This window comes from Sparus aurata, chromosome 7 (assembly GCF_900880675.1).
Source record: "Sparus aurata chromosome 7, fSpaAur1.1, whole genome shotgun sequence".
NCBI lineage: Eukaryota > Metazoa > Chordata > Actinopteri > Spariformes > Sparidae > Sparus > Sparus aurata.
Window position 1 is genome coordinate 13,561,274 of NC_044193.1, and position 10,847 is coordinate 13,572,120.

Consider the following 10,847-nt stretch of genomic DNA (forward strand, 5'->3'; position numbering starts at 1 on the left):
GTTCAGTTGTCAGAGAACACATTTTACAGCATCTCACTCGACCTGGCCCAAATCACATGTTGATGCAACAGTAATAACAAGTGAATTAAAATTATAGATCATAAAAAAACCAATCACAGAGGGCATTTTTCTGCAGGAGTGCTTTTACCTTGGACGCTTATGTAAAGGCACTGTGGTATTGGTAAGTAAAGGATATGTGTACTGATTCCACCGCTCATCTTTTTTTGACTAAAATGGCAGTGAAACCATAAGGGCTGGTGTGGGAGTCCTGGCTGCCTCAGTCCCTGAGGGAAAAAAACCACTTCATTATACACAGGCGACAAGAAAGTCCAAGAGAGACTGCCTGTTCCCACGAATTCTACAACATAATGTTCTCCAACATAAGGGCTGTCACCTCTCTCTGTCCACAGTGCCCGGCATAAAATGGAAAAAGACACAGTTGTTTGTGTTATGTCACCTAACCTTATTCTTTTTATCCAGCAGGGTGTCCTTGTAAACTGACGACATCATTTACAGTAGTTAGAAGGATTATAAAAGGCACAGAGTCATGACTTCAGTTCAGTCTTAGGTGCCTGTTTTCAGGTGCATGGTGATGAGGTAATGATTTATCACTAATGCGCACTTTACGCCACATTACGGTGAAAGAATACACTCCCGCAGAGGTGGAACCCTGGTTTGTTGTTCTGAAAACCCCTCAGAGGGGGGAACAAATCTCCCTCACACCCGGCTACTCTCTCTCCGTCTCGTTGTGTGTTTTTCTTTATTCCTCATCCTGTCACTCTTCATATTCCTCTCGTCTCCACCTCGGCCTCCCACTGATTCAAACAGCTCTGTTGCAATGCACACCATGGCACTTTGTCATCGTATTAGGTAAGGGCAATTTGTTGATGATGCAAGTTCCAAGGTTACTCTACCCCCTTGGATGCTTGTCAGAGGACATTAAATATTCAGCCGGCACACTGTTGTGGGACAAAGCCAGAGACGGGCATGTTTTTTAATTTGTTTACGTTTGCCCGTAATGCGACATATTTACATGCACATGCCCGCTTTTGTATGCTATGGAAGTGAAGGTCAACATGCATTCCCCGACATTGTGAAACACTATCATGATAGTAATGAAAAGTTTAAAAACCTGTATCCATTGATACAGGTTTTTAAAGTGTATGGTGGAGCATTCTCCACCACACACAGAGAGCTGAAATTGAAATTGACATACTGAAATTGTGATGCTTTATTTATGTGTAACTATGTAAGATACGCAGCTTAGAGCCAGAAATAGGGGCCACTGACCTCAGGAGCGACTATGCATGCCAATCATGGATAAAACTGCTGCCTAATCGATATCTTACATGTTGTGAACTGTGCTCACAGAAGGTCACAGCCAGGGACTAACAGTCAAGCTTAATTTCAACATAACGAACTGATGAATGTTGCATCATCGCCATGTCCGCCTATATTGTTGTTAGTCCAAACCCCCCCCGGCACTTGCCATGTCTTACTGCTGACATATTTATTCTGTTTCTCAAGCAGAACAGTATGAATATATCTATTGTAAGACATTCACTGTGGACGGACACGCTCTGCCTACTGATTACCGTAGGTTGATCCGCTCGTCATGGTTTGTTGTCCATTTCATGCAACATTCATTCATTCATTCATTTATCATAATCAGCAGACTGTCTGTCGGAGTTTCTTGTGGGTCAGGAACTCCTGAAGGGGTCGTGTGACGTGCAGATGCAGCAATAGGGATTTTGTGAAGATGTATTAATATGTGTTTGATTTGTGAATGAATTATGTTTTAAAATCATATGATCAGCTCTACATATTCCAGCATTCCCAGCGATGCCAAAAGTAAAATGCAAAAGTACAGAATAATGAAATAAACATCAAGAGAGTTATGGAGAAAAGGGTCCCAAGCCACCAAAGGTTCAGCCGAGGCCCCGAGATTTTGCAATAAGTGAGAGCTGTAGAGAGCTCTTTTTAAAAATGGGCATGGTCCAGGAAAGGGGAGATACTGTAGGAAGGAGGAAAGCGGCCACTGGACCTCCAATTTACGCCTGGAACACTTTTGTTTTTTAAATTGCGCATCACTGTACCTTCGATCCAATCACTCCCGTCTACTCTTGTGCTGCTAGCACTGTTTCCGGCTTGTCTGTTTGTCAGATGTACAGTTGAGATCAAAAGATAGCATAGCCGATTTATCCATGATTTATCCATGCTCTGTGACCCTTAAACCTGTAAATACAGTTAGGTGTTTATGTATTCCTGCTTATGAGCAATTTTTCATGAAGCAGATAAAACAACCCTTTTCCTACTGCTCTTCAGCTGTTGGATTATTGTCTCTCTCCCAATCCCCTCGTCGTCCGCCAATCTTCATATTTCCAGCATCTCTGCCATTTCATCTGATCAAACAACTCTCTTAGCACCCTTCCATCAATCAGCGCTTAACTGGTCCTTCAATATCACCGCAACTTATCTTCTGGCTTCTTTCGCCAGCGTGATGTTTTTGTCGTCTACCAAGACTTAATCAAGGAGGTTCCATTATCCATCTTATATCTCTTCACGTCTAGCAGCACTGTGCACTCGTGCCCTGAGCACAGATTGTGTCCCAGTTAATATCTTAATGAGCCAGCTTTTTATGAAGATACTACGTTCTCATCTGCAAATCTTTTTCTCTGTGTCTCAATTGATGTAAAACATCCTTATTATTTTTTTTTTGGACTCCGTTTTGAAGCGGCATCTGACTAAAGTGGGTATTTCCGTATCTCACCAGTAGACCAACACCTACATGTACAAGAGAAGGAAATATCAGCATGTCTCTTTACTTACAGGAGTTGGCATAGCAACCACTGAAGCCATGAGACAGCGGTAAATAAGAGCAGGGAATATATCAGTGTGGGAGTTTGAAGAATCAGACTGGTGTACTGTGCATGCACAAAGCCATTACAATCAATCAGTCCCATCAATTAGGACATGTCAGGAGGGTATCTGGAGCTTACGGTCACTGGATGCTTCTGTTCTTGTTTGTGCTCTGTCCAAACAAGGTTTCATGAGAGGGTGAATGATAGGTGAGGTTTGAGTCAGAAAGTCAAAAAATGTCTAATCTGAAAAAGAAAAGTATACTCACTACTACTGGCTGTATGTTACATTAGGTTTTGACTGTATCTGACTGAACGTATCAGATAACCTTTTCAGCATAGTTAAGAGAATACCACTTACACAGAACTGACTTCTTACAATACAATCAACAGCTCTCTGGCTTGAAGACTGAATCTCACAAAGACAGTTTGTGGTATTAACTATTTTTTGGAAATGTTTTAAACTAAAATTCTGGCCATATCTTACAAATGTCCTCTTTGATTCAGTTGGGTTATTGTTGAATGTGTGTAGCTAGCCATCCACTTTAGTTATTACAGCACATTTGCAATCTCCACTGCTCTTTTGAACATGTCGACTTAGTGATGGATGTGATAAAGAGCCGTTTGTTAAACCACAAAATGCAGCAAATTAACCAAGTTTAGTGCAGATTTCCTTTTTGGCCTCTCCCTTTACATTTGTTCTTCCAAAAGGGCATTTCTAAGCCAAGCAAAGTAAATGGCTTACTGTGCGTCATGGTTTAACCGACCGTAACAGATAAAGATGTCTTTTGTGCATTTTTGATGCTCAATTAAATATGCAGGCCTCACTCCAGGGCAAATAAGAGGCACAGTGCAGCATGTTCATATATCATTCTGCCACTCAAAGTAAATCATAATTTATGGTAACGCTGCTGCCTGCTACTTTGTTGGGTTGGGTAATGAATGAGCAGCGACCTGCAAGATAAAGGTTCTTCTAACAACCTTGTTTTTTTTTTAAAACTAGTGTTTTCAGACATTTCGATTAACTCTGCTCTAAATGCTACTTTTCTGATATTAATCCACCAGGTGGCTGGAAGAGGTCCAGCTACAATCTCAGTGTATTAATATTACTACTAGCAAATATCTCACATCACCTTATGTTAAAAATCTGACCCTTGTTTTCAGGGATGCCAATCTTAGTTGATGGGTCCAATATTTCAACAACTTCTTGGTTCTGAATCGCCATGACATTTGGTGCCGATATCTATGGTGCCCAGAGGATTAATCCAAGTGACGTTGTTGGTCTCAAAGTTTTCACTCATTCTTGCAGACTGAGGTAGAGAGGATCGCTGGTTCATATCCCCGGCTCCCCCACAGCAGCCTCTGCCTCTGAATGGGTGAATGTTACAGGTGTTGTAAAGCGCTTTGAGCAGTCTGTAGACTGGAAAAGCACTATAGGAATGTAAGTCCATTTACCATTCATGGATTGCCACAAAATGTTACACAGACATTACTTGTTGATTCCTTGATTCCCCTTCAGTGCAACAATGTTGCTTTTAGCCACGACATTTTGCACAGACTTTAGGACTATCCAAGGGATGAAGCCAAATTACTTTTCTGACCTTTTTTTTTAGCACCACCAACAGGTCAAAGTTTAAATATATCCAGTAATACTGTGTATCTCAACTTCTACTTGATAGATTAACAAAGAATTTGGTTTTGGTTTGTGCCGAGAGGATGAATTTGTCGGGGGATCAATAACGACATTATTGATCCTCCGATCTAAACTGCCACCAGACATTTGTAGTTTTAAGTGAAATGTCTCAACAACAATTGCTTGGATATGGTACATATATTCGGTTAAATGAGAAATTCAATTTAATTCGTCCTGTATTTTGGTTTGTGACCAAATACGTGCAAACTGTTCAATATCAGTTGTGCTCTGTTCTTTGGACTAATTAGCATGGGTAAGCATGCTAATATGCTGGTGAACACAGAAAACATTATACCTGCTTTGCATCAGCATTTTTCAGCATCAGCATTATTCTAAGCACATTAGCATGTTAACATTAGCATTTATCTTAAAGAACCATTGTGCCTGAGCACATCTTTGCAGAACCTACAGAACTTGCACTCAAATGAAGTTAGTAACACAAAATACCAAAGAGGAATGTGTGGGAAGTAAATAGCTTGTGTAAAGCACACTCATATGTACCATCAATGAAATACAGCTCATTATGCCTCCAATGATCTGTCTTCAGAAATTATGTCTCTACCTAGGAAAAAAGAGGTAACAGGAATTGTTTGTGATTCAGGGTTAGGGGGCAAAGATGTAAGCATTTCAATCCGGTTGACAATACACAGGGTGCTGCTATTGATGTTCCGTATGGACAGATGTCCAATGAAATGCCAGTGCAGTTAGCCACTGTAAGCCTCTTAATCCTATCAACTAATGACCACCAAAACGTTAATCATCGGTCGGTACTGTGTAGTATCGATTGTTCTCATTGCCACCATTGACTTTTTGTCTCTTTCTGCTGAGTGGTCAATCCAACACGCTAACATCCACTCCATGTTCTCTCTCTCCAGTGCACATTAGTTTATCATGTGGGCACGCAGTCACACACATTGCAGCCTTTAAGACTTATCTGAAAAAGTGGCTGGCTGACAGAACAAATACACATTCACACATCAGGGACTTGTCACCACCATGCTCAGCTCAGTGTTCAATACTATTTCACCCATGAAACTAAAAAATTAACACTCTACCACACAGAGCCTCACCAGTATGCTTACAGATGCGCAGAGGATGTCATATCCACTACCGTCCACTCACTCAGTCTTCAAGCACCTTCAGAATAAGAACAGCTTCATTAGAATGCTGTTTCATGACTCAGCTCAGATTAGCTCAGCGCTCAATACAGTTGCACCCATTAAGCTGATTGGAAAACGCTTTGGGCTTGAGTACCACAATCTGCAACTGAATGTAGGACTTCCTCACAAACAGACCAAAGGTAGATCCGATTGACAGTTACATTACCTTTACTTAATTGCTTAAAACCAGAGCAGGAGTTTATATCAGGAGGAAATCAACAATCCTACAAAGTGTTGCAAAGAGAACAATCTAGTAAAACCCTGCCTACATCACTTGAGCTAAGGTGGAGCAGACAAACAGTTTTAGGTTCCTGGGGACCAACATTACAGAGAACCTATCACCACACTGTTAAAAAGTAGAGCACAGTAAAGACTCTACATCAAACTTAGGGATGTTAAATTTCCGAGCCCAGTTCTTATAAACCTTAACAGAGGAGCAATAGAAAACATCCTGCAGGAAACATCACAAACTGTCAAGGGGTGATTTAAACCGCCCAGAACACATTGGTACTCATCAACTGAGCGAGAGTGGTACTGGTGAAGTGTGTTGTCTGTACAGGATAATAATGTTCAGTTCCTTCAGTTCCTTAAGGAAATGTAAAATGTAAATTTTTAGATTTCTACAAATTTAAATGTTGAATAGTTTCTGAATCTCCTTCATACAAATACAATGGTTAACATTTTAGTTCATGTGAAAAGAAATAAGTGTTTTCTTGGAGTAGTAATGGTTTCCCCCCAGCAATTAATGTGAATAAAGCCTCAAACATCCTGCAGTGCATTACATGCTCTGATTTTACTTCCTCACTTAAGGTAGTGGGTTGAAATGGTACCCTCCTGTGCTGCACAATCCTTACTCTGAGGCTACAGAACAAATCTGTCTGTGTGAACTTTAAATCTCTTGAAGCTCCATTGCCAATGCAGCAACACGGGGGTTCTGCTTTGGTCTCCCCAGCTCCCTGGCTGTGCAGCAAGACCCCTGCAGATCCTCACAGCACCTTCACGCCACACTCCTTTGCAACAAACACTCAGTCTCTATAGCTGTGATTATACACTGATGTATAATAAAATGTATGCATTTGCAAAACAGTGTGCCTTCACCCCACAACTCACACTCAAACACACACACAAGCACACACACACACATTCTGCGAGTGAGATTCTGTTCCCTACAATCCTGCCATTTACCTCTTGTTTGAAGCTGTAGTTCTGCTCTCCTCCAGAGTTCAGAAAATAATGTTTTTAAAGTAATGGGACAGCTGTTTTTGACCAGTTACATTGACTTTATTGACCCCCAGTGGTGTGGGCGAAGCGGACCTTTGAATTGTCTTGCATTACTTTGCCTTAAAGGTTTTATGCAACACCAGTGCTTGAAGTGGGCCAGCGCTAAATACCAGCACTTTTACATTTTACTCTTTGGAGTTTTGTGACTTTTTTCCTGTGTCACATGCTGGTGGTATTCTTCTCCGTCCTCTCCATACCCTGGTGGGTGCCAGGCACACAAAAGTGCTCCAATGTGCTGAGAAGCACTGCCGCCTTCCTTTAGGGGCCTGTGTCAACCAATTGGGCTGTTCGGACCCACAGTCAGCTCCTGATCTGCAGCGATCGCTTCAGCATCTGCTCTGTTTTCTCTCAGTGCTGCAGGCAAATCTGGGTAGAAGAGACTATCTATTAGAAATAGTGTCACTGCTGTTTATGATTTGTTTTCATGTCTCTATTCCTTATATGTTTCTCAGTTGTGTCTAAACAGAACAAGGGAGACAAGCAGACACACATAGGAACTGGTCCCCTGCATTTTATTCACATATCATTCTTTTTTTTACCTTTCAGGATCACCACTGGAGTTTGCAGCAGAGCTCTGTGGTTTAAAGCAAAGTTTGACCACACAACAAGAGTTTGTGTTACCCGAGCCACCGGCGAATCAGTTGTATTTTAGCCGTGACAAATTATCGCACAAAGTATAAAATGTTTACAAGAAAAAAGGCAAATGTCATTTTGAAATAATCTAATGTAATCAGATACAGGCTTCAGGCTTATTGAATTCCCAGCATTGTGCCACTGATTTACGTGCGAAGGATGCCAGACAGATAACATTTCTGCTAGAACGAGCTGTCATTATGAATTTAACTGGCACCAACGTTCTGCATGTTCTCAGACAGCCTTGGTTTACAGTCAGCAAGACCGCTTCAGACAACCTCCCAAACAAGACACTGTGCTTGGAAGGTCTTCCCCTGGTTTAAGAGGAAGTGGCTTTTGACAGTATCAAACTCATAAAACGTATTACTGACCTGAAGTCAGTTCCCATGGCAACTCATTGGACTTAAATCAAAAGAATGCAAATTCTTACAGAACCCCTGGACTCCGCTGCCTGCTGTATAACTGCCCTTAGCTGTCTGTGGACAATGAGGTCAGCGCAGGACTTGCTCCCATTTCAAGAACGCAGGGAGACACTGGCTGGGAAGCAGGACCAGTACAACGATGTGAAATGCTCCAATTGTGTAACTGATTAACCAAAATGACAGAGGACAGAATAAATAAGAAATGTCTTTGTGGAGCAAATCATTCAGTTCTCCACCGGAAAAAGAGATCTTCAGTTGCACAGTTGAGGACTGGTATTCTTCCTCTGGCCATCAAGGCTGACTGATTCCCATTTTCCTTTGTACCGCAAAAGATAAAATAGTCAGGAAAGAGACCATGTGTCATGATTCTGTATCTCATGTTAGATATCATGCCCCTGTGTGTTGCTTCTTCAGTTCTCCTCTCCGTTACCTCACCTGTCCTCTTCTCTCCTCACTCGTTCCTGATCCTCTCGTTAGTGTGTCTGTATTTAGTCCTTGTTCTCCCTGCACTCCTTGTCAGTTCGTTTTGTGATGTTCTCTGTGATCCCGCATGCCTCTGTCTGTCTCGTCTCTCCTGTGTCTTCTCCGTTGGTATGTTTTTGATTTTGATTTCTTATCTTTTCCTTTGATTTGAACTCTGCTTTTCTGTTGTACTTTGGTCCTTGACTCAATTTTGTTTTTTGTTTTTTGATGTTTTTTTGTACTCCACTTTGTTTCAATAAAGCTCACTTTTGTTCCCCCACCCCTCCAATCCTGCCTCCTGTGTGTCTGCACTTGGGTCCTCCTCTAGTTTTCCCCCTCGTTGTAATACCATGGACCCAAAGTCAATGGCTACAGATCCAACAGGCTCATCATTAACAAGTGCTGTCCTTTTTTAAAAGCATAATTCATAGCAATGTAAGTCTTCAAAAGCTGCAAAAAGCATTCCAAACCTCTTTTAATGAAGTGAAATGTAACTCAACATTGTGTGAATCAAAAATTTCGCATGCAGTGCTCCCACTGTCAGCACATTACCCTCACCCCAAAAGTATGGTGAGTAAGCTGCAGCTGCTGGCCCACCAGTACCTGATCCCAGCCAAGGGGGAGTTCCATATTGGAGAGCCCCCTCCTAAAACCAGCACCCCAGGTTTCCCTGGGCACCTTTGCAGTCTAGGGTGAGATTGCAGCCTTGGTCCTGTGACCTGGATTTGGTTTTGTATTTGATGGACCATACCATGAAGGAGGTGCAAGGAGGCAAGCTCTGTGGTAGTCATTTGAACATCCAAAATGTTTTGACATTTAAGATTCAAGGATTAATCGGGAAAGCTTAAATTGCAGATTGTTAATACATATCATAGGCCAACTGAGGGGAGTCTTTGGGATGATATATATCTATGCATGTGTTATCAGTTAGCACCATGCCTGTCATCGCCCTTATCTACTTGCTTACAACTTGGTCCCCACGTCTTACACAGGTGCCACAAAATGCACCAAGTGTCTAGTATGAGTTACGTGTCTTTGTCCAAGACCGGCTTTCAAAGCACGGCGGCTGAAGTCAGCCCAGGTAGATGCCATCGGAACTTACCTGGGAATAACCTTCCACAGGAACCATGTCAATCATTACAATCAGGTACTCTGTTAGTGATAGTGATGGTGTTTCCCTCCGTAACTAATTTGGTTGTATTCATCTAATCTCAGCATTTACAGCAGATGTAGATGCAGCCATTTCTGTTAACAGTGTCTTTCAAACATTGATCTTTAAATTCCCCCCACGTGAAACACATAGCAGTTATTTTGTCTTGATTTCTGCTGCGAGCTGAGGCTCCGAGCAGCACTTGGCCTGCCGTCGGTCTGCTTTCCAGTAGGCCAGCACACCACTCTCAGATAGTAGTTCAGAATGTAATTATTGTGATGTTCTGTGGTGAAGTGAGAGCATTTTAACGTGAACTGTAAACAAGGCTGATAGAAACAGTACGTTACAGAACAGTTTCTGTGTGTGTGTGGGTGTGTGTTCGTTCTGCAGGCAGCGTAAGAATGTTGTCAGATGTCAAATTGTGGGGATTCCTTTTCAAACATTGTGTAAATTAATTTCCTGATATCAGCCTGCTAATTACCCTCAGCTTCATGAGTGCCATTTGCATTTTCCACCAATAGTGCTGAAATGATTAGCTGAATAATCACTTATTTTACTGGAAGAACTGCTCCTCTCAGCTGCAGACTAATACACATTTGATGCGTAAAAGGACAGGTTAGAAATCCAGTCATTATCTGCTCATGCTCATGCCAGTGGACTTTTGGGGGATGTTTTATAGTCGTAGATATAAAACATCCCCCAAATCTAAAAGTAGATGGAGACTAGTTAAAAACAAGCCACACAGCTCCCACAGTTGGCTGCGTTACTTAATTGACAGGATTCCGAGCAGAAAAAAATTAAACTTTGTTGAAGTCGGCATCCCTCTCTGCAAGTGAGGGCCAGACAGGGTTCACTATTTACTGATTGCGATTACGTGATGTAATTTAGAGCAAAAAAAAGTCTCTTTGTCACTTATGATCTCAATTATGACACGTTATAATACTATCCATAGGATTTATAAACAGTCATACAGATACGTGTTTTGGTGTTACAGGTGGAAACCCGGGGGAAACGAAAAACACACAGAGCTCAACGTTACTGATGTGTACTGTCTCACCTCCTTTGGTTCCACAGTGCCATCATGCTGTATGAAATGACACCTTGAGTGGCTTTATGCTCCTTTATGCTGCTTAGCTGAGTGTGAACAAACAGCGGCGGCGTAAAGACGGGCCTCTATCGCGCCGATAT